Source organism: Pocillopora damicornis, chromosome 3 (assembly GCF_964200805.1).
Source record: "Pocillopora damicornis chromosome 3, jaPocDami1.2, whole genome shotgun sequence".
Classification (NCBI taxonomy): domain Eukaryota; kingdom Metazoa; phylum Cnidaria; class Anthozoa; order Scleractinia; family Pocilloporidae; genus Pocillopora; species Pocillopora damicornis.
This window is the reverse complement of record NC_142672.1, coordinates 24,728,482-24,749,961: the sequence shown is the minus strand read 5'-3', so window position 1 is coordinate 24,749,961 and position 21,480 is coordinate 24,728,482. Positions and strand designations below refer to the sequence as shown.

At 38.1% G+C, this 21,480-nt stretch overlaps 1 pseudogene across 1 annotated transcript; it reads right to left on the bottom strand.

Annotated features, from left to right (window-relative positions):
- Positions 1 to 1,027: 1,027 nt before the first annotated feature.
- LOC149048988 (NLR family CARD domain-containing protein 4-like) lies at positions 1,028 to 21,480 on the bottom strand (annotated as a pseudogene). The gene is made up of 5 exons (XR_016185194.1): positions 19,905 to 21,480; positions 19,410 to 19,592; positions 18,366 to 18,390; positions 13,956 to 16,647; positions 1,028 to 2,845 (listed from the first exon to the last, which is right to left on the bottom strand). The product of XR_016185194.1 is annotated as an NLR family CARD domain-containing protein 4-like (transcript).

Below are 21,480 nucleotides of genomic sequence, written 5' to 3'. Positions count from 1 at the left end.
TTGCTAGCACCTTATCAAAGTGTAGCGTTATGTAAAGCCTCTAAAGTTATCCCTTATCATGAACACTGGTTCAATTTTTAAGTAGTGGCATTATATCAGTTTCCAGTTAATTATAATTTGCAACGAGTTAACAACCTTAAAGTTATGTAACACGTTTCCCGCCAATGGATATGATGTTGATTTTATATATGAGGCGAAAATTGTGCGTTCTCCGTGATACCAATTAGACTGCAAAACAACTTGAATGTGATCTAAAATAAAATAATTTGAAAAAAGAAACCAATCTGCTCTTCTGATTATTTAATAGCTGGCGCAAGCAAAATCCCCTTTCGGGGGAATTAAGCCCGAAACCTACCTAACTATCGTAGGCTGTGTACGAGAAATATCAATAAAGTTTGGGATATCAAGCTTGCTTTGGTGCGCTCTTGCGGAAGAAAAATGGGGGAGGAAGGGGACAAACGACAAAAATAGAGACTGCTTGCAAGGATTTCTGTCTTTTTTTCCGCCTTTTGTGTTTTTCTCGTCGCCAGGTTTAGCACTTGATAGAATTAAATCACAGCAGTAAAAAGGAGAGGATGTTTAGATGTCTTTTAATGCCGGCCGATTGAATGAAACAACTTAAGGAACGACGGTAGTTATAGGAAAAAAACAAACATGCAAACAAAAACAAATCATCAAAAACAATATTAAAAATGGTCGCTCGGTGGGACACGAAAGGCATTATTGTTACACAAGTCAGGCCGACAGATTCTGCGATAAATTATCGAGGAAAAAAAGCAAATCAGAACCAAGAAAATTAACCAGTTTTTCCTCTCATACAGGGGCTGCCTATATCGAACTAAAGACTACATACTAGTCACTTGTATTCAAACTCTGCACACAAATATCATTCTATGCGTGGTGCGTTCAGCCGTTAAAGAACTATTTCAATGGCTGTGCTTTAGGATCCAGGCAACAGGGATAGAGGTCGTATCTAGGGTCTTTTTCAACCACTCATGCCATCTATAACTACAAAGAGACAAGGATATTTCACAAAAATCCTTTTAATAAATCAATAAAAGTGAGGCTAAAAAAAGTGACAACGTTGGGTAAAAATACACCAACTAAATTGCTATTTACAATGACAAGTGAGACAAACAAGCATTTAAGTTTGTAACACCAATTATCGACTTCACATTTCTGATAATGAAAGATTTTCCATACATCTCCAATTTCAAGCATCATCAGTGTAAAGCATCGAAAAATAAGCCTACTTGAAAGCCCAACGCTGCCTGTAAACTGATCCAAGCTCAAGGAATCATTCATCTGTTCCTTTTCTCAAAGTCGGTTTTTCCGTAAGGAGAAAATAAGCTTGTCTGCTTATTAAAATTAATTGAACTAATTAGTTTGAAGTAATTGAGTTAATTAATTTGAATTAATCCATTTAAATAAATCGAGCTTGTCTTCTGCTAGGGTCTCAGCTGCTTGAAAAGATCGAATTATTGGGAGAGTGAAAATTGGGGTTTGGGAAGGAAAGGAAGCTCCTCTCACTCCTTCCCAGACCTCCAATGTCTCACCTCGCACCTTTCTTGACTGTCTCCAAAAAAGGAGAGCATGGCACAGACGACTAAAGGAGTCTTTCTTTCTTCGCGTCAAAAAGCCACGTTTGGGATCTATGCTAAACTATTTTACTCTAATATCCTAAGAAATTCGTTTTGCGTTCAGATCGGAGAAAACACTGAGTAACATCCAGGTAATTTACTGCTGAAAAGAACTTGCATTTCCGGTTACAGTATAAGACGTTTCACGCGGGACTGGAAATTTGGGAACTTGAGCAAACCACCACGACAAAGTAAAGGTCTAAATTATGAGCAGAAAAATGGTTCAGCAAGTGCGTTTTAAAACTCAGTTCATTTCTCAGCAGTCCCCTGCAAAACAACAACGTGAGATCACTAAAATTTGCATGATCTGAGAAGGGAAATACCGACGGTTAATTATCTAAGTTTCCAATTTGAACTCGACGCTGCTCTCATATGTTATGCTGAAATATAGGTGTAGGGCCGTAAGAGACAGTAAGCACGTCCAGAAATTTGCGAAATTCTAAATAAACAGTAGTCTCCATTTGGCGCGAATATATGCACGTTGTTTTTCGTATCTTTTGCTGTTCGGAAATTATCCGTTCCGAGATGCGAAAAATTTCCGAGAGTGAAGCTCGAGGAAAAGTGAGAGCTTTGAGCAACAGATAATATCTAAGGACAAATATACGAAAATATTCTTGCGCCAAATAGAGGCTATTGTGTTTATCTTCCTTGAATTATTTTTGCAAGGCGCGGGGAAAGTGTTTGCGAACAGTTCACCGTTTATTACGTAAGATGTTCACTTTTCAGTGTTCGCTGGTACAACTGTATGAACACAAAAACATGTCCTTTCTTCTGTAACAACCAACAGCCAACAACAACCCTAATGGACGAAAAGTTTGAAAATCGGGGAATATCAGGTAGGGTTTATTCAAGGATATTCTGCAGTTTTGAGCTAGTGGATAATCGGTCACACGATGCATTTAGACCAATCCCGCGCGCGAGCAAAAATATTTGATGGGATATATTATGAAATATCATTCTTCTTACTGCTCGCTAAATCAGTTGCCATGGAACCTTTTCTTCCGTGCGTTCAGTCAGCTTCATCATCATCATCGAAATCATCGCTATCTTCCTCTTCGTCGTCATCATCATCATTATCATCATCGTCGCCGTCGTCGTCGTCGTCGTCACCATCTTGCTCTTTTCTGAACCTTATTCCTTCTTTTTTTCAGCTCAGCTTTTGTAAGACGTCGATTGATCCACCTTCCACCTTTTGCTTCACCTTCCTATCACAGGACAAAAAAAGGACACAACATCAACCACAGCACCAATTATGTGAAACTCTCAACTTGCATTTTCACACCAGATAAATATTTAAAACACCTTGAAACTCCCCACGTATATCGGAATATAAAGTTTCCTTCGCTTGGAAAAATACACCTGTTTCATTAATTCTATGCAACACTCAAATTACATTTTAGCACACAAGATAAGTATTCGTCGCATTCAAATACATTTGTCCATAGAGCGGGCAGTGAAAGAGAACATACTATTTTGAATTCAAATATCTACAAGTGACTACAAGACTTTATTTTACAACAAGGAAAAAGATCTCAGTTTCAAATAACAAACAACAATGGTCCCTGACGATTAAAATGAGATGAAGGTTTACAAACACATAAACTACAAAAAATATTAATTTTTTTTAATGGGACGAAAACTGTCTAATATCTTCGAAACTATTTTTCGCATACAAATCATTCAAATCATTCAATAATTTTCCAACCTTGTACGACTACATGCAACGAGTTTTATTCCAGTTAACTTCTCCACCAACATAATTGTTACACGATTGTAAGTCAAACAACTCTAAATATTTCTTTTTGATGATTCGGTGTTCTCGCTTTAATGTTTTTCTTCACCTTCCTTGAAGCATCCTCTCAATGAAACCGTACTTTTCTGACAATACTGTTTCAATCATATACGAGACACTTAAAAAAAATAATGATAAAAAAACAAATTCAAAACAACTTAAATGTTCTCACTTGTGCCTCGCTGAACTAACGCCTCCTTAGCTATCCTCGTATTATTTCATGCTACAGTAGTTTCTAGTTTGCTTAGTTTTGAGATTGGAAGGAAGATGTAACATTTCCGTATTCCTAGAAGCAAAAAGGAACGCCCACACTCCACAGGAAAGACAAGATAGCAACGAGTAACGAAGGCAGGTCCTTTATTCTGGTGATGGCGATGAGAATAAGAATTGTTTATGTTCAGGGATGTCACAAAAATATGGGAAGCTGCGTAAAGTGTACAAAGAATCAGCTCCACGGTGTGTGCCAAATTGAAGTTCAAAAATATATCACTTTTTAGGATTTACACTGACACGAGACCAAGCAGAGACAAACACATACGATAGTTAGTTGAGCAACTTCATCATCAACAATGTCGTTCTTTAATTTTTCTTCAAAAATGAGCTTATGTGACGCGGAAGACCGATGGGCCCTACAATCACCTGACAGTTACAAAATATGAGCAGTGTAGCCGACGAAGAAAAAAATCAACTGATAAATAAGAATAAGGAAACCATTTAAGAGCGAGTAAATTATAGCGCAGTGCCGAGTTTGACTAGTGGCCGCGTGTCACGGGTCGCGCCTATGAAGTTTAAGCTTTTAGAACGATTTGTTTTGCTTTTTCGTTTGTTTTACTAGCGGGGCGCTTACGCTTGACGCACAGCAAGGCTTCATTCGTAAAGCACTAATTTTACTGGTTGCATAACATAACGTCTTTTGTGAAGTTTATATGAAATAATTCATATAAACTCAATAAATTGACCTCGCTCCCAATGTGTGGCTTCATAGCTCAGTTGGTAGAGCATCGCACCGGTATCGCGGAGGTCACGGGTTCGAATCCCGTTGAAGCCCTGATTTTTTTTCAGGCTTCTTCTTTCCAATTGCTTAAATTGGAAAATTTACTGCGATGATCACATTTCACTTTCATAACGTCTTTTCTAGATCTTTCAGCTGAATGAGATGTCAATGGAAACTGCGCCTCAAAAAGGCTTCTTCTCTCCACTAGTTTAATTAGTCTGTGCAGGCGCTTTATTTTATTCAGGACGTGGTAATTTTGCTCTTATTTGGGTACAGAATGGAAACAACGAGCCGAAGCGCTCGTCAGTGGTGACCCTCTTAAACACTTTTACTTGATTTTTTTTCTCTCCTTTTTCATCTTTCTTCCTTTTTTATGCAATACAAGTACACAGTCTCCCCCTCCCTCCTCGGAAAAAAAATATATATACCCATCGAATTTCATGCCCGCCTCTCTTCTTTTTTCAATTGCTTCTCGCCATTTTCTCTTTTTTTCCTTATTACCAAACCCGGAGTACTTTGCTCTTTTTTCTATGTTGGTGAGGGTTTAGCCATATATTTTCGTTTAACACACTTAAAGGGTTTTAGAGTGAAAGGTTTGAAATAGTCATTTTGACAAATTCACTTTTTACAATGTTGTTCTTTAATTTTTCTAAAAAAAATAAAAAAGGCTTCTATGACAAAGGCGACCATGGGCTCTACGAGCATCTGACAGAGTTACTCAACATGAGCAGTGCAGCTAAAGACAAAAAGAATCCAACTGACAAATAAGAAGAATGAAACCATTTAAGTGCAAGTAATGCCCCATTCACACCAAAGCTTAAACATGTTTAAAAGTTGTTTTGTTAAACACAGTTTAATTTTTTTTTCTTCATAGAAACTATTTAACCGAATATTTTTGACTTGAATGTAGCACATTGGAAATGCAAGTTAGCAAGTACTTGAATCCAATGGAAAATCAAGTTTTTCAGTTCTCTGTTTATAATTTTCATTCAATGAAAACCAGTTTAACAAAACATGTTTTGCTGGTGTGAATGGGGTATTTGACACGAACGATCCGATGTTTTGATCACAAACCTTCCACTGGGGGTTGATGGAGGAGTAGGGCCTATTTCTCGAACTGAGAGTGGAAGTCGACCTTACACTGGAAAAACTTCTCGTTGAAACAAATTGTCGTCTATTCTCTTCAGTAAGCAGGAGTAAAACTTTAACCCTTCGACAAAAGGATTTTGTGACCAAAAAAGGTACCAAGCTGAACAAAGAAGATAACAGAAAAGCTATCGTGTGCGATAGATGAAACGAAAACATTTCTTAACATTTCGCTGTTTTATTATGAAGTTGTCTCAACGAATAAGATTTCGCTCCAACGCCGACGGCAGTGTGAGTGCGAGCGGCCCTCATCTACGTGGAGAGGACACAGAATTCTTCCACAAGACTTTTCCATTCTTCATCTGGCTTCGCAAGGATGTTACTCAGTCCATTCCAAAAGACTGCACAGACATTAAGGAGTATTTCCTTACAAGGGTAAGGCAACTCACTTTGAAACGTTGGACAGAAATGACAAAAGAATTAATCAAAGGCTTCCCTGAAATATTATCTGCTTCAAACTGAAAACATCGCAAAACTCTTTGTCACAGCCGCAGAAATATTGATTGTATCATTGTCTTCTCGGAATAGACTCTTGGACTTTGTTATATGAACAAAATACCCGAATGTTCAAGAACATGGATTGTTTATTAGTTGTAAGGTTTATTTTTTAATTTTTTGGAGATGCACTGGTTTTGAAAATGGAAGAAACTTGCTTTTTTTTTTGTAACTATGTATATATCTCTCTGCAAGTCGTTTAAACTAAGACGTTCTTTTAAGTCGACCAAAAATTGAGACAAAAGCTGTCTTTATTCTTTGCATACATTAATTAGATAAGTCTGCTCACTTAATTTACATATTGACTTTACTTAAAACGTAGTCGTGTTCTATAAACAAAGAGGGACTGATTGACTGGTTTACCTTGATTACAGTGATCATTGATCACATTGTAATTTGCTCCATATCCTCGGCGATGGGGATCTAAATCTTGTATTGGCTTGTTATATAAACGTCTATATGAAAGGGATGACAGAGGATCTTGGTTTTGTCACAATAATGTTCCCCTGATCTCCCCAAAAAGACTCTGTAATAGTCTTGTGATCCTCCCCCCACCCCCCCCCCTTCATTAACAATTAATTGGCAGTCAATTTTCCATAGTACCCCCTTCATACTCTGTCTCTCCTAACAGAATCCTTCCCTCCCACCCTAGGAGAAAATGACTGGTTACTTATTACAACTGCTATTAAACCAACCAGGTTTTCAAGTATCAAGGAAAAGGACAGGCAGACCATACCCAACAAGTCGCTGAAAGCATTTTGCGTTTCTTCCCTGGTTTTGAAGCCTTCAAACTGCCGCCACCATCAGTAAATGAAGAGGTCATGAAAAACATCAACAGAAACAAAAGTTAGATCAACAGTGAGTTCTTCTCTGGAATAGAAAAGTTCTAGGTCTTGTTGAAAAGAACTCTTACTCCTAAGCACAGCTTCAACGACGGGGAACTTGTGACTGGTGAAGGTAAAGGCTACTATTGCATCTTCGTTTGGCTTTCATCTCCCGTGAGAGAGCAACTCGTAACTTCTCTCAGATTTCCATGTATTTTTCAGACGAAAATTACTGGTTTTGAAGACAAATTTCGAGGGATGAGCTTATTAACCTCTAGAATCTTAAGTCGCCGCCTACTTCTTGAGTTATGGCAGTCACAATCTTATGCCATGCTTTTCTATTTTAGATTATTTTTTACACCTTTTGTCTACTGCATACTTTTCTAATTAAGTATGTCCTTAAACTTAAAGACAAATTTCATCTCTCGATGACCCACTCTGTTTCCAGGTTTGGCTGCCTTGGTTGAGCTTTACGTGCAGGTCATCAACACTCTTGAAGTGATTCCTAATGTCCAGTCAGCTTGGGACACATTTGTAGCAGATAAATGTTCTGAAGCAACGCACGAAGCCATGAATGTCTACAGCACCCTCGTGTATTCAAAACTGTCCAATCAGCTGCCTTGTGACTCCGAAGACATTCGTAAATGTAATGAAACTGCATTTGACCAAGCAGTTGGTTAGTTCCAAGCTGAAGCAATCGGAATATCCTCTATTACAACCGAGAGGTACCTGAACGAACTGGCGGTAAGGAGTTTTACACATTGCTAAAACATTCCTCAAGCAAACTTCGTCCATTGTTTTCCCAACATTTTTGTGGGGATGAATAAAATTTTCGATATGTGGTAGAATTCTAACAGAACAAACTCTTTATGATTTCACTCAAGGTTTCGGATCTTGGTGAAATATCTAAAAGCAGCAGTGTACCTGGTCCGAGATCGAGTGCGGTGAAAAGAATAGGTTGTGCAGAAACATTTCCAAGGCAATGAAATATCCTTGGTTCTTTTTCTGCGAGGCTCAAAACTTTCCTCAAGCTTTGCCAACGCTGTCGTTACACATTTTCTGACTGGATGACCATTTTCCGTGCATATTTTCGCGCCAGATGGAGGCTACTGCTTGTTCATTTCATGGCGGTATCTAAAGGACCTAACTCCAATTTGATAAATGTTTACTAACTGTCTGGATATACAACCATGAATGCCACGAAATAATAGTTACAGTGCTTCCCAGCATTCATTGTTGGACTTACTAGGGGAAAATATTCTTAAATTTCAATTTTTTTTGCATAAGTTACTCACAGAAACAACCAATAAATGTCAATCTTTAATCAATTGATTAAATTTCATCATGACTCTCCTATAGCTGTCTAACCTGAATTTTTTCCTGTTTGTTAATTAGATTAGAAACGATGTTGATTTTATATAAAAAATGAAAATTGTTTGTTGTCCGTGATACCAATTGGCTGCAAAACAATTTAAATGTGATCTAAAATAAAATAATTTGAAAAAAGAAACCAATCATGTCTTCTGATAGCTAGCGCAAACAAAATCCCCCTTTCCAGGAAGTAAGCCCGAAACGTAACAAACCATCGTAGGTTCTGTGTACGAGAAATACCATAAATGTTTGGATATCACGCTTGCTTTGATGCGCTCTTGCGGAAGAGAAATGGGGGAAGAAGGGGAAAGAGGACAAAAAAAGAGACTGCTTGCAATGATTTTTGTCTTTCTTTCCGCCTTTTGTATTTTTCTCGTCGCCTGGTTTAACACTTGATATAATTAAATCACGGAGGAGAGGATGCTTAGATGCTTACATGCCTTTTAATCCCTGCTGATTGAAAGAAACAACCTACTACAACTTATGGGAGGACGGGTGGCTTGTGGAAATAAACAAGTGGTTATAGGGAAAAAAAACAAACAAATCATAAAAAACAATAGTAAAACGATCGGTCGGTGGGACACGAAGGGCGTTATTGTTATACAAGTCAGGCCGACAGATTCTGCGATAAATTATCGCGAAAAAAATGCAAATCAAAAGCAAGAAAATTAACCAGTTTTTCCTCTCGTCCAGGGGCTGCCTATATCGAACTAAATACAACATACTAGTCTCTTGAATTCAAACTATGCACACAATTATCACTCTGTGCGCGGTGCGTTCAGCCGTAAAAGAACCATTTCAATGACTGTGCTTTAGGATCCAGGTAACAAGGATAAAAGTCGTATCCAGGGTCTTTTTCAACCACTCATGCCATCTGTACTTTCTACAACTACGAAGAGACAAGGATATTTCACAAAAATCCTTTTAATAAATCAATAAAAGTGAGGCTAAAAAAAGTCACAACGTTGGGTAAAAATATACCAACTAAATTGCTATTTACAATGACAAGTGAGACAAACAAGCATTTAAGCTTGTAACACCGATTATCGACTTAAACTTTTCTGATAATGAAAGATTTTCCATACATCTCCAATTTCAAGCATCATCAATGTAAAGCATCGAAAAATAAGCCTACTTGAAAGCACAACGCTGCCTGTCAACTGATCCTAGCTCAAGGAATCATTCATCTGTTCCTTTTGTTCAAAGTCAGCTATTTTCGTAAAGAGAAAATAAGCTTATCAGCTAATTAGAATTAATTGAACTAATTAGTTTGAAGTAATTGAGTTGATTAATTTGAATTAATTAATTTAAATAAATTGAGCTTATCTCCTGCCAGGGTCTCAGCTGCTTGAAAAGATCGAATTATTGGGAGAGTGAAAATTGAGGTTTGGGAAGGAAAGGAAACTCCTCTCACTCCTTCCCAGACCTCCAATGTCTCACCTCACACCTTTCTTGACTGTCTCCAAAAAAGGAGAGCCTAGCATAGACGACTAAAGGAGTCTTTCTTTCTTCGCGTCAAAAAAACACGTTTGGGATCTATGCTAATCTATTTAACTCTGATATCCTGAGAAATTCGTTTCGCTTTCTGATCGGCAAAACCTCATGAGTAAGAACTCGGTATTTCATTGCTGAAAAGAACTTGCATTTCGGGTTACAGTATGAGACGTTTCACGCGGGACTAGAAATTTGTGAACCTCAGCAAACAACGATGACAACGGCAACTTCAGCAAACCACAACAACAAACTAAAGATCTAAATAATGAGCAGAACAATAGCGCAGCGCATGCGTTTTAAAACTCTGTTCATTTCTCAGCCGCCCCCTGCAAAACAATAACGTGAAATTATCTAAGTTTCCCATTTCAACTCGACGCTGCTGCCATACGCTATGCTGAAATAAAGGTGTAGCGCTGTAAGAGACGATAAACACGTCCAACAATTTCCGAAATTCTAAATAAACAATAGTCTCCATTTGGCGCAAATACATGCACGATGGTTTTTGTTTTTGTTGCTGTTCGGACATTACATGTTCCGAGATGCGAAAAGTTTCCGAGAGTGAAGCTCGAGAAAAGGTGACAGCTTTTTGCGACAAATAATGTCTGAAGACAAATATACCACAATATTTTTGCGTCAAATGGAAGCTATTGTGTTTATCTTCCCTCAAATATTTTTCCAACGCGCAGGGAAAGTGTCTACGAACAGTTCACCGTTTATTACATAGGAGGTTCACTTTTCAGTGTTCGCTGGTACAACTGTATGAACACGAAAACATATCCTTTCTTCTGTAACAACCACAAAACGCTCTCTAATCTTGAATTAAATTTGAAACGAAGACTTCTATCGTAGTGGACGTAAGGTTTGAAAATCGGGGAATATCACTTAGGGTATATTCACGGATATTTTCCTGTTTTAGCTGGTGGATATTCGGTCACGTGACGCATTTAGACCAATCCCACGCGCAAGCAAAAATATTTGATAGATTATGTTCTGAAATATCAATCTTCTTACTGCTCGCTAAATCATATGCCACAGAAACCTTTTTTCTGAGCGCTTACTCATTTTCATCACCATCGAGATCGTCACTACCATCATCACTATCTTCATCATCATCATCATCATCGAGATGCTTCCTATCTTCATCTTCGTCATTATCACCATCATCATCATCGTCATCATCATCGTCATCGTCATCATCATCATCATCCTCACTTTCGTCATCATCATCATCATCATCGTCGTCATCGTCATCGTCATCATCTGGCTCTTTTCTAAACCTTATGCTTTTTTTTTTCAGCTCAGCTTTTGTAAGAAGTCGACTGATCCTCCTTCCACCTGCCATTTCACGTACCTATCACAGGAAAAAAAAAGGACACAACATCAACCACAGCACCACTTATGCGAAACTCTCAACATTTTCACACCAAATAAATGTCTAGAGGATCTTGATTCTCCCCACGTAATCGCAATATTACGATTCCTTCGCTATAGCAAAATACAGCTGTTTCATTATTTCTATGTAACAATCAACTTACATTTTAACACGCAAGATAAATATTCGTCGCATTCAAATACATTTGTCCATAGAGCGAGCAGTGAAAGAGAACATTTTTTTTGAATTCAAATATCTACAAGTGACTATATGACTTTCTTTTACAACATGGAAAAACATCTCAGTTTCAATTAACAAACAACAATGGTCCCTGACGATTAAAATGAGGTGAAGGTTTACGAACACATAAATTACAATAACTATTAATTTTCTTTAAAAGGACGAAAACTGTCCAATATCTTCGAAATTATCTTCCGCACACAAAGAATTACCTAAATTATTCTTTCTTTTTGATGATCTAGTGTTCTCGCTTTAATGTTTTCTTGACTTTCCTAGAAGCAAAGAACTCTCCTCTCAATGTAACCATACTTTTCTGACAATAATGTTTCAATCATATGCGAGACACTTAGAACAAACTGATGATAAAAAAAAATCAAAACAACTTAAATGTTCTCACTTGTGCTTCACTGAACTAACGCCTCCAAATCTATCCTCGTATTATTTCATGCTACAGTAGTTTCTGGTTTGCCTAGTTTTGAGATTGGTAGGAAGATGTACCACTTCCGTATTCCTGGAAGCAAAAAGGAACGCCCACATTCCACAAGAAAGACAAGACAGCAATCAGTAACGAAGGTAGGTCTTTTATTCCGGTGATGGCGATGAGAATAAGAATTGTTTATGTTCGGCGACATCACAGAAACAAGGGAAGCTGCGTTAAGAGTACACGGAATCAGCTCCACGGTGTGTGCCAAATTGAAGTTCAAAAATATATAATTTTTTAGGATTTTACACCGACACGAGACCAAGCAGAGACAAACGCATACGATAGTTAGTTGAGCAACTTCATTATCAACAATTTCGGGAGACCCATGGGCCCTGCAATCATCTGACAGAGTTACAAAATATGAGCACTGTAGCTAAAGAAGAAAAAAAATCCAACTGCTAAATAAGAATAAGGAAACCATTTAAGAGCGAGTAAATTATAGCGCAGTGCGGAGTTTGACTAGTGGCTGCGTGTCACGGGTCGCGCCTATGAAGTTTAAGCTTTTAAAATGATTTGTTTCGCTTTTTCGTTTTTTTGTTAGCAGGGCAGATCTTCATTCTTTAAGCGCTAATTTTACTGGTTGCATTCAGCTGAATAAGATGTCAATGGAAACTACGCCTCCAAAAGGCTTCTTCCCTCCACTAGTTTAATTAGTCTTTGCAGGCGCTTTATTTTGTTCAGGACGTGGTAATTTTGCTCTTATTTTGGATACAGAATGGAAACAACGAGCCGAAGCACTTGTCAGAGGTGACCCATCTTAAACACTTTTACTTGATTTTTTTCCCTTCCTTTTTCATCTTTCTTCCTTTTTTGTTATGCAATACGAGTAAGCAGTTCTCCCTCCCCCACCCCCCCCCCCCTCCTCGGAAAAAAAAGTATATTTACCCATCGAATTTCACGCCCGCCTCTCTTCTTTTCCCATTGCTTCTCGCCATTTCTCTTTTTTCCTTATTACCAAACCCAGAGTACTTTGCTAAGTTGGTGAGGGTTTAGCCATATATTTTCGTTTAACCCACTTGAAAGGTTTTAGAGTGTAAGGTTTGAAATAGTAATTTTGACAAATTCAATTTTTACAATGTTGTTCTTTAATTTTTCTAAAAAAATGAGCAGTGCAGCTAAAGACAAAAAGAATCCAACTGATAAATAAGAATAATGAAACCATTTAAGTGCAAGTAAATTATAGCACCGTGTCAGTTTCTTTTTGGATGTTAATCATTTCACCGACAATATTTTGTGAATTATTTCTTATCATCAGTACAAACCTTTAAAACGTAAATTTATGACAATAGAGTCAGCATGATTTTCGCTTTTCAAAACACGCATTTGGATTTAACACAAGAAAAAACCTTTTTTATTTGGTTCTTTCTATTTTGTTGGGTTAACGCTTCCCGTTAATGAAAGCGAACAGATGCTGCTACAGATTGTCAGGAACAACGTCATCAAATCCAAAGCATGTATGGGTTCACAGTAATTTCAGGTCACATAATCAAACCCAAATAAAAGTATCCCATAATAACAACACAAGCCTAAAAAATTAAAAAATTAACATTGCGCAAAGAAGTTTGATCCGAGAAAAATTCTCACAATTCATCTTTTTTTCTCTCTCTTATGTGAGGCATAGCTACAGAAGATTTCTCTAACAAGATTTCGCTAAAACTCAAAGGCCAATCGAATGAACTCGAATGAATCAAACTCCCAAAGTTTTCAATCAGGTTTCAGTAATCAGGCATCCACTACACTGGAAACTACTGTTTGTAAATAATATCAAAGTTTTGAAAGCTAAATTTGTCTCTGTCTTAATTTAATCTTAAACAAATTTTTCTGGAAACCATAGTCAAAGAAGCATTACATGAACCATAAAAGTACTTAACATGGGCTGTTTACGGTCTCCGCCATCCCCAACAATTGCTCCTGATGTCACAAAATAGAAATAGAAAATTTCGGAAACAGTGACTGTTCCTGATGTCTACATTCTTTCCCTTGCAGACTACTCTGATAAATTTTATCAAAAGCAACTTGCTGGAAACAATATCTGGTGCTATTCTGAGAAACGTCTAACTAAAGATTAGATACAACTGAGTGAAACAACAAAAAGACTATTACATGGTAATCAGTGAACAAAGTGATGGCTCTCCCATTTACTGCTGTACACAACTCTTCAATCTCTGTCTTTGTCATCTGAACACTAAGCAGGGACAGGTACTTCAGCTTAGGAACACTGCTGAGATGCGGGAACAGGTCCCTGACTCCTCTGCCAAGTGGATTACGCCCTAGATCAAGATCACTCAGCTCTGGTACATCCTTAAGTGCACGAGCCAGTGCTGATGCTTCATCTTCACCCATATTTGTATTCATCAGGTGCAGCTTAGTCAGATTGGGTACACTGTTCAGGTTCTTGGCCAGTTCAATGATCCCGTGACCCAGTGCATCGTAAGTCATATTCAGTTCTTCTAACTTGTTTAAGTACTGTAATGAGGCAGCCAGTGCAGCACATTCCTTTTCTCCCATTTGTACATAACTTAACTCTAAAATAGTCAACCGTGGAGTGTGATGAAGATTCTCAGCCAAATGACTCACACCGCTGTGTAAGGGGTTGAATGACAAGCAGAGCTTCTGCAAGTTTGGAGAGTGGTGCAGTGACTCAGCAATAAAAGCAGCACACTTTGCTGTTAGATTGATATTTTCAAGGTTTAAACTGTGGAGATTGTCAGTAAAATTAATTCTGTGAATCGCGCTCTCAATTGAATCACCTTCCAAGGCATATGTCCCGCTCCCGAATATATCAATAATCCGAGGAGCTGTTAATAAAGGCAACAAGTTCTTCAACAGAACAAAATCCTCAACTGTTACACTTAACCAAACCTCTCTCACCAGTGACAAACAATGTTGTTGTGTCTGGTCAGATCTGTTCTCAGTCAAAGACAGCGCAATGTTCTTGTCTTCATTCTTTCCCAGATTATCTACAGATGGCTGAGAAAAACAAACCGGCGTTGATATCAATTCAGAAAGCAGTTTAGAGTGAAATACAGCATCTGTTATGCGACGAAGATAGATAAAGTTTCTCTTTTCGCTTTTTTCGAGGAAAAAGTCCGCATCGCGTAAATCGGCGTATTTTTTAACATCTTTAATTTCTCCAGAGCACGTTAAAACGACCGCGTTCAAGTCAAACAATATGGATAGATGATCATCATAATTACTCTCCCAATCTGAGTAAAATAAATAGTTCGGAAAGCTGCTGGTGTCTTTGAAGAAGTGCATTTTGGCAGCGATAAACGAGTGTTTCCAATCAAGTATTACAACATGGTTAACACATGAGAGAAATGCAGAATACAAAGCTAGTCTTTCTGAGGCTGGACAACGAAACAAATAATCGACACAGAATAGAATAAACTCCTTTTGTGCATCAGACAAATCTTCGACAGAAGGCGTCCTAGTGAAATTGTAATTTGTGAGACCTTCTTTCTTTCCGACATAACGTAGATGATAAAAAACAATGCCAGCAGCTTCTGATGACAACTCACAAACGAATTTTAGAACTTCAACCATCTTCCTTGATTTTTCAAGCGTATCCATTCCTGACAGGCAGGTGACAGTTTCATTCTTCTTAACCTTCACTTCTTGAACGATGAACTAGGCGGCGAGAAACTCCTGAACGGACTTGTGAAGAAAATACACCATCTTCTCGCGGTTCAAAGCAGAAAGTTTGGAAACTTGGAAAAAACCGACATGAATAAGCTTCTCGAAGAGATCACTATGCGAAGGTTTACTGAAGTTAAAATGCAGGCAGTCCTCCAAAAGAGCATCGAATGCAAGTTTTCCTATTTTGCAAAGTTCCTCTTGATATTCTTCTATGCTTTTATCTGTTGCGACGTTTTCTAAGTCTTTAGTAGCCATATGATCCAAGAGAGTCTGAATAAATTCTACGTAAATTTCCGCACGAGATGTTGGTAACTGATGCTTTTTCTTTTTCCACAGAAGACACAACATCAACAATAATAGCGGAATCTCTGTCATCTCCTCGAGGTCATACTCCTTCAGGTATTCAAGTAGCCCTTTAACGTCCTCCTCATCAGGAAAAATCTTTCTTGCAAACTGTTCCTTCTGTTCCAAGCTATCGAACCCGTTAAGTTCAAACAAGGCGTCACTTGGCGCTCTAAGCTCATCCTCTTTCACTGGCCGTGTTGTGATCATTACACAACAGAGTCTCAGTTGATCGCCTCTCCAAATCTGATGAATTAAGGATGATTTTCCACCGCTGTACTCATCATATCCATCCAAAATGAGCAGCACTTTCTCCTGGTTCTGACGGACATATTCATACAAGTTATCGACTGCCTTCGGTTCATCAGCAGACAACAATTTAGCGGTTTCCAACATGGCACAGACGTCCCGACTATCACAAACGTCTCGTAACCTGATTAAGAGTAAAAGGGCAAACTTTTTGAGGATCTCCTTTTCGCCATTTGCCCAATCCACAGCTACTTTTTGAGTGAAAGTAGACTTTCCTATTCCAGGTCTTCCATACACCAGAATTCGTCTACGCATGGGATGATGTTCGTCACCTTCAAATACTTCACTGCTGTCCCCCAGCTTTTCTTTCGTTGTCCCATGAGGTTTCCTGTTGTCTCGTAAAAATGTTAACTGTATGTAAATGTCATTAATGTGTACCGTGTTGTCTGGGTTCCATGGTGTTGTTTTCACTTCACACATGGTGCCAGTGTAAAACGTCCTCAACTGTTTCTGGCACCATTCCAAAAATTCCGTTACAGACGAGTCTGTAGACAAAAAGCAAATTCTCTATCTCCCACATCGAAGAGAACATTACTTGAGCAGGGTTTTTTAAATAGTGAGGAGAATATTTCTCACCAACTGTAATTTGTAACTTTGACAACGTCACCCTTTAATTCCGAAGGTAAATATTCACATTTTCACTATCACGTCACTACGGTTTTTTAATTTGTGCTTAATTCTCGAGTACAGTCTCCGATCCTCCCGTCAAGTGCGGGCTCATTTCACGAAAAGCGGTCGTTAATCGAGGCTATTGTTTGTTACACTACACTCAAATCTTTAAAAAAATATATTGATTTGTTCTGAATATATTTGTTTTTTCTTATTATTAAGACGAACAAAAAGGGAAATCTCAAATATTGTAGTACCAATGAGTTTCAAAAGCTAATATTTCAAGCGTTAGCCCTTCGTTGGACTGATTGGGTTGTGTGTGGTTTATAAAATGGGGGTTGGGCTGAAAAGAGGAAAGGGGGGTAAGGCGGGAGATTCTATGTGTCTTATGAGTATGTTGCAGCTGAGCCTTCACTCTCTTTCTAATGTAACAACCTTCTGAAGATTATTCAGACTATTCCCTATTTTCATTGTCAAACGCCGTTAATCATGCTTCCACAATTTTGAAAGGACGCCCGACTGTCTTCCATTTTTCGAGTTTCTGCGAAAGCCTCACTAAATCTTCGTCGCTGGGAACTCCTTGCTTAACTACAGACATAGAGACATCACAGCGAAGTATCAAGATGAGAGGATAGCGAGTAGTACGTATTACATCTATTCGTGCCATTTTGCTGGATCCACGCATATTTATTTTACAAAGGCAGGGGGAAGGAAGATGGGGTTGGGGGTTGGGGGTTGACGGGCACGCCCATAGACATGTCCTCATTTTACCTATTTTCTTTGGAGTCAAGGCGTCACTCGGAGACGACTGTTCATAACGGCGTTTCACCTTTGGCGGAGGCAAATTTTTAGTAGAACCACCTGCATGGTAACAAATGTAAAAAGATAATTAGACCAGAACATATTATTTGAGTCAACAGATTTATTGTGGCAATGGAGCTTTTTCCTTTCCTAATAAAACGTCCCCTGATGAATTTGTTTCAAGGCCAATTCATGCTACTGCATTATGCAACCCTACTTTGCATCATTTAACACAAAAATATACACGCCCACATACGCGACCAGAAGATTTCTTGTTCTTTTTTTTTTTCCAGCCAGTAAGAAAAATTGTCATCGCCACGTAAACGGATTTGGTAACCTACCATTTACATATCTACTTTGCGATCGAGCGAAAAGCTCTGAAAAAACTCTTTTCCATACAATAAGCAGCTTGGATAAGGCCACTCTAAATCTTCATCACTAGGAACTCCTTGCTCGACAACAAAAATAAAGACATCATAGCGAAGTACCAAGATGAGAGGATAGCGAGTGGTACATATTACATCTGTTCATGCCATTTTGCTGGATCTACACATATTTATTTTACAAAGGCAAGGGGAAGAAAGACTGGGTTGGGGGTGGGGGTCACCGGGCACGCCCATAGATATGTCCTCATTTTACCTGCAAAACGAGTTTTTCCTTTCTTTGGTTTCGAGGCCACTTCGTGTCATTGCATTACGCATCCTACTGTGCATCGTTTTACACGAAATATGCACGCCTATGTACGCGAACGGAAGATTTCTTGTTTTCATTTTTTTTTCTGCCGGGAAGAAAAATTGTCATCGCCACGTAAACGGATTTGGTGACCTACCAATTATATCTCTTGTTTGCAATCGAGCGAGAAGATTGAAAAAAATATTTTCCTTACAATAAACAACAAGAGTGCCCTTGCAAGTTTTCATGTCACTAACATGAAAACTTGCAAGGGCACATGTGGCACATGCACACTTGTATTGCATTCTTAACAAATATTTTAAAATAAACTAATTTGCACAGATTTTTTCGGTCAGCAGATAAGCTTTACTCAGCCTTTACGATTTTCCTTTTCCGCTTAAAAGTTTTAAAGTTTTTCCCTCGTTTAGGGCCATTTCGTGCGATTGCATTACGCATCGCTACATGTTATATATATATCGTTTTACACGTGATAGGGAGGCCCACATATACAAACTGAATTTTTTCTTTTCTTTAGTCTGGTTACCTATCATTTACTTGTCTTTTTAAAATTAGAGCAAAATGCTTGGAAAAATATCCTTTCTGTAAAATAAACAGCCAGTGTAAAAATACACCGTCGTTAAAAAAAGAAGTTCACCACGGTATTTCCTGTATCTTTGTATTCTAGGAGGTGGGTAAGTTGCTTTCCAGCAAACTGATATTGACTTAGCTATTCATCGAAAAATTTATCTCTAATGAAAAAAACTCACCGGTTCGTTTCTTACGATCATTGGAGACCAAAGCCTAAAAAGCGGGAGGAAATACTGGCAGCCTTACGCTTTCAGTTGGCAGTCAAGCAGTGAGTGAGGCAGGAGTTTTTAGGTGTATTATTGGGGGGTTGGTGGTCTTCTTCTCAGAGGGAAAATGCTATCAAAAGCTTGAAAGAATCCCAAACATAAGCAGAGTCTGTAAAATTGTTGACAAACATGTAACATTTCTGATCCAAGAGCTGTTCTGTTTTGTCAGTGCATGATCATAGGTCATTAATCATGTTTTTTAATTTAGTTTTGGTAATTCGGTTCCAGCACATTTTATAAACCACAAAACTTAAAACAGCATAGAAGACTAGCTAGTGACTGCGAGCAAATATAGTGCAGGCCTAAAAAAGATAAAAGTTGATCTGTTTACCTTGGTAATGTGGCCAATCTTCAAAATCACTGCATTGATTTAGAATGCTGACAACAAGAGAAGCTGCTGTTACACTTGCAAATGTTTGCCAGTTTTCGTTTGCTTCAGTTCCATCTGCATACCCTGAAATACCCTTAGCGACGACCCACTCTATTTTCAAGTCATGTGCTGCACTGAAAACTCCTGAGACATACAATAACAAGCTATTATGAATAAAACAACAAATATTCTCCAACATCTATTGATTTTAACCTCTCCCACTGTTACCAAATTGTTATCAAACATTTGTAAGGAACTAGAGATCCATTTTGGAAAGTCATCTTACAAAAATATTACCTTATATTAGCCCAGGGCTTCAACCCAGACCTCTTGATCTTAAATCCAGTATGTTCACACACACAAGCCAGTGCATCTCTCAACACTTGCAGAAAAGCTTACCTACCACATAAGCAGATTTTACAGTGACGGTTACTTCATAGGAAAAAGAGATCTTACCCTCTCCTTCTGTTTCAATTGCAATTGCTCCAGGAAATGACTTCACTAGCTCCTCTTGTCGCCACTCAGCTTGCACAACCTCAATACCACTCAAAACCTCACCACAGAGGACTTCAACTTTCCTTTCTTTAGGATTTTCCAGGGGTGGATTCCAACCATGACCTGCACATTTGATGAGTTCAGCAATTTCTCTGCTTACAGGAGTTGTGAACCCACAAAATTTCTTTCCATCCTTGGTAACCTTCTGATAGGAATAGGTTGTGAGCTTTTCTGATAGAACCACATCCCCAAGGTTTGTTGTTTCCTGATTCATACCACTACACTGACCCACAGAAAAGACAGCTTTTGGCCTCAGCTGAGTGACAGCATTCTTTACAACAGTCAAAGCACCACCAGGAACTTTAGAACCCTCTGAGTATTGCATCAAAGCAACGTTCAGTTTAACATCTTGATCTTCACCAAGGCTGCCAAAGTACACATGACCAAGCCCTTTAACATAGCTTTTGAATGGATCATTAATGTAATAGTGGCAGCTTAAGAACTCACAGTCCTTCAATGTTAACAACAGAATGTCAATTGGGAGTTGAACATCGTTCCAACTTTTAAAATTCTGGGTTAGTTCACTTATCTCTGGAGGACTAAAATCGATCTTTGGTGGGTCACCATAAATGTTCTTTGAACTGTTCTCATCAGTTTTCGCTCTTTTTGACACTACAAATCCCATTCTGAAAATAAAAGCAGTACAGAAAATATAAAAACTAGAATTCAGCAACTTATCACCTGGCGATTTAATTTCCCATAATTAAGCCTGGACACAATGACTAGCCGCCAGTCCAGCCCATTTAATCAGTGTTTAATTGATCCAACTGTAGAAGTTAATGTTAAATTATTTTGGAACAGAATTCTATTAAAGATTATCTTCTTCACTGCACAAATCTACAAAGACAATCATTCTAAAATCATAAGTCATAATAACTGAAAAAGACAAAATCAATCACGGTAGGTGTCAAAGCCAAAATACAAACATAGATTTGTGTTTTTACATGACCTTGTACCAAATAGATTTAAAATCCCTGGCAGATATGAATAATCACATCTGGTGGCAAATATCAAAGAAAACTGGACACATCTTCAGTTTGTACAACTAAGCTTATACTGTACTCAGATCAAAACATGATAAAGAATATCAACCTAAGGTATTGTCTCAAGCCCAGTGCCCAGAGGTTACATGGAATTTACTTTTAAGTTTAAAATCTTTTTCTTAAAGGCAGCCAGTTACATATGAAACACTTTTTTGAAAAATGTTCTTATCAAAGCCCTTGGTGATAATTTTTTATGTGTTTAAATGGTTGATTCAAGTTAAAATGATTTAATTTGTTGGGAGAGTATTACATGTAAAGTTTTAGAGTACTTTGGAATGTTTGCTTGTTCACTTTATATTAACAAAATAGTAACCCTCAAGGAAACCTACCAAAGAGCTAAATATTTTAACCAGTTGCTGATCACAAAGAACCCAACTATTTCAATTTTTGAGCACTGCTTAATTAACAGTCAACCATGAAGATAGAAACATTGA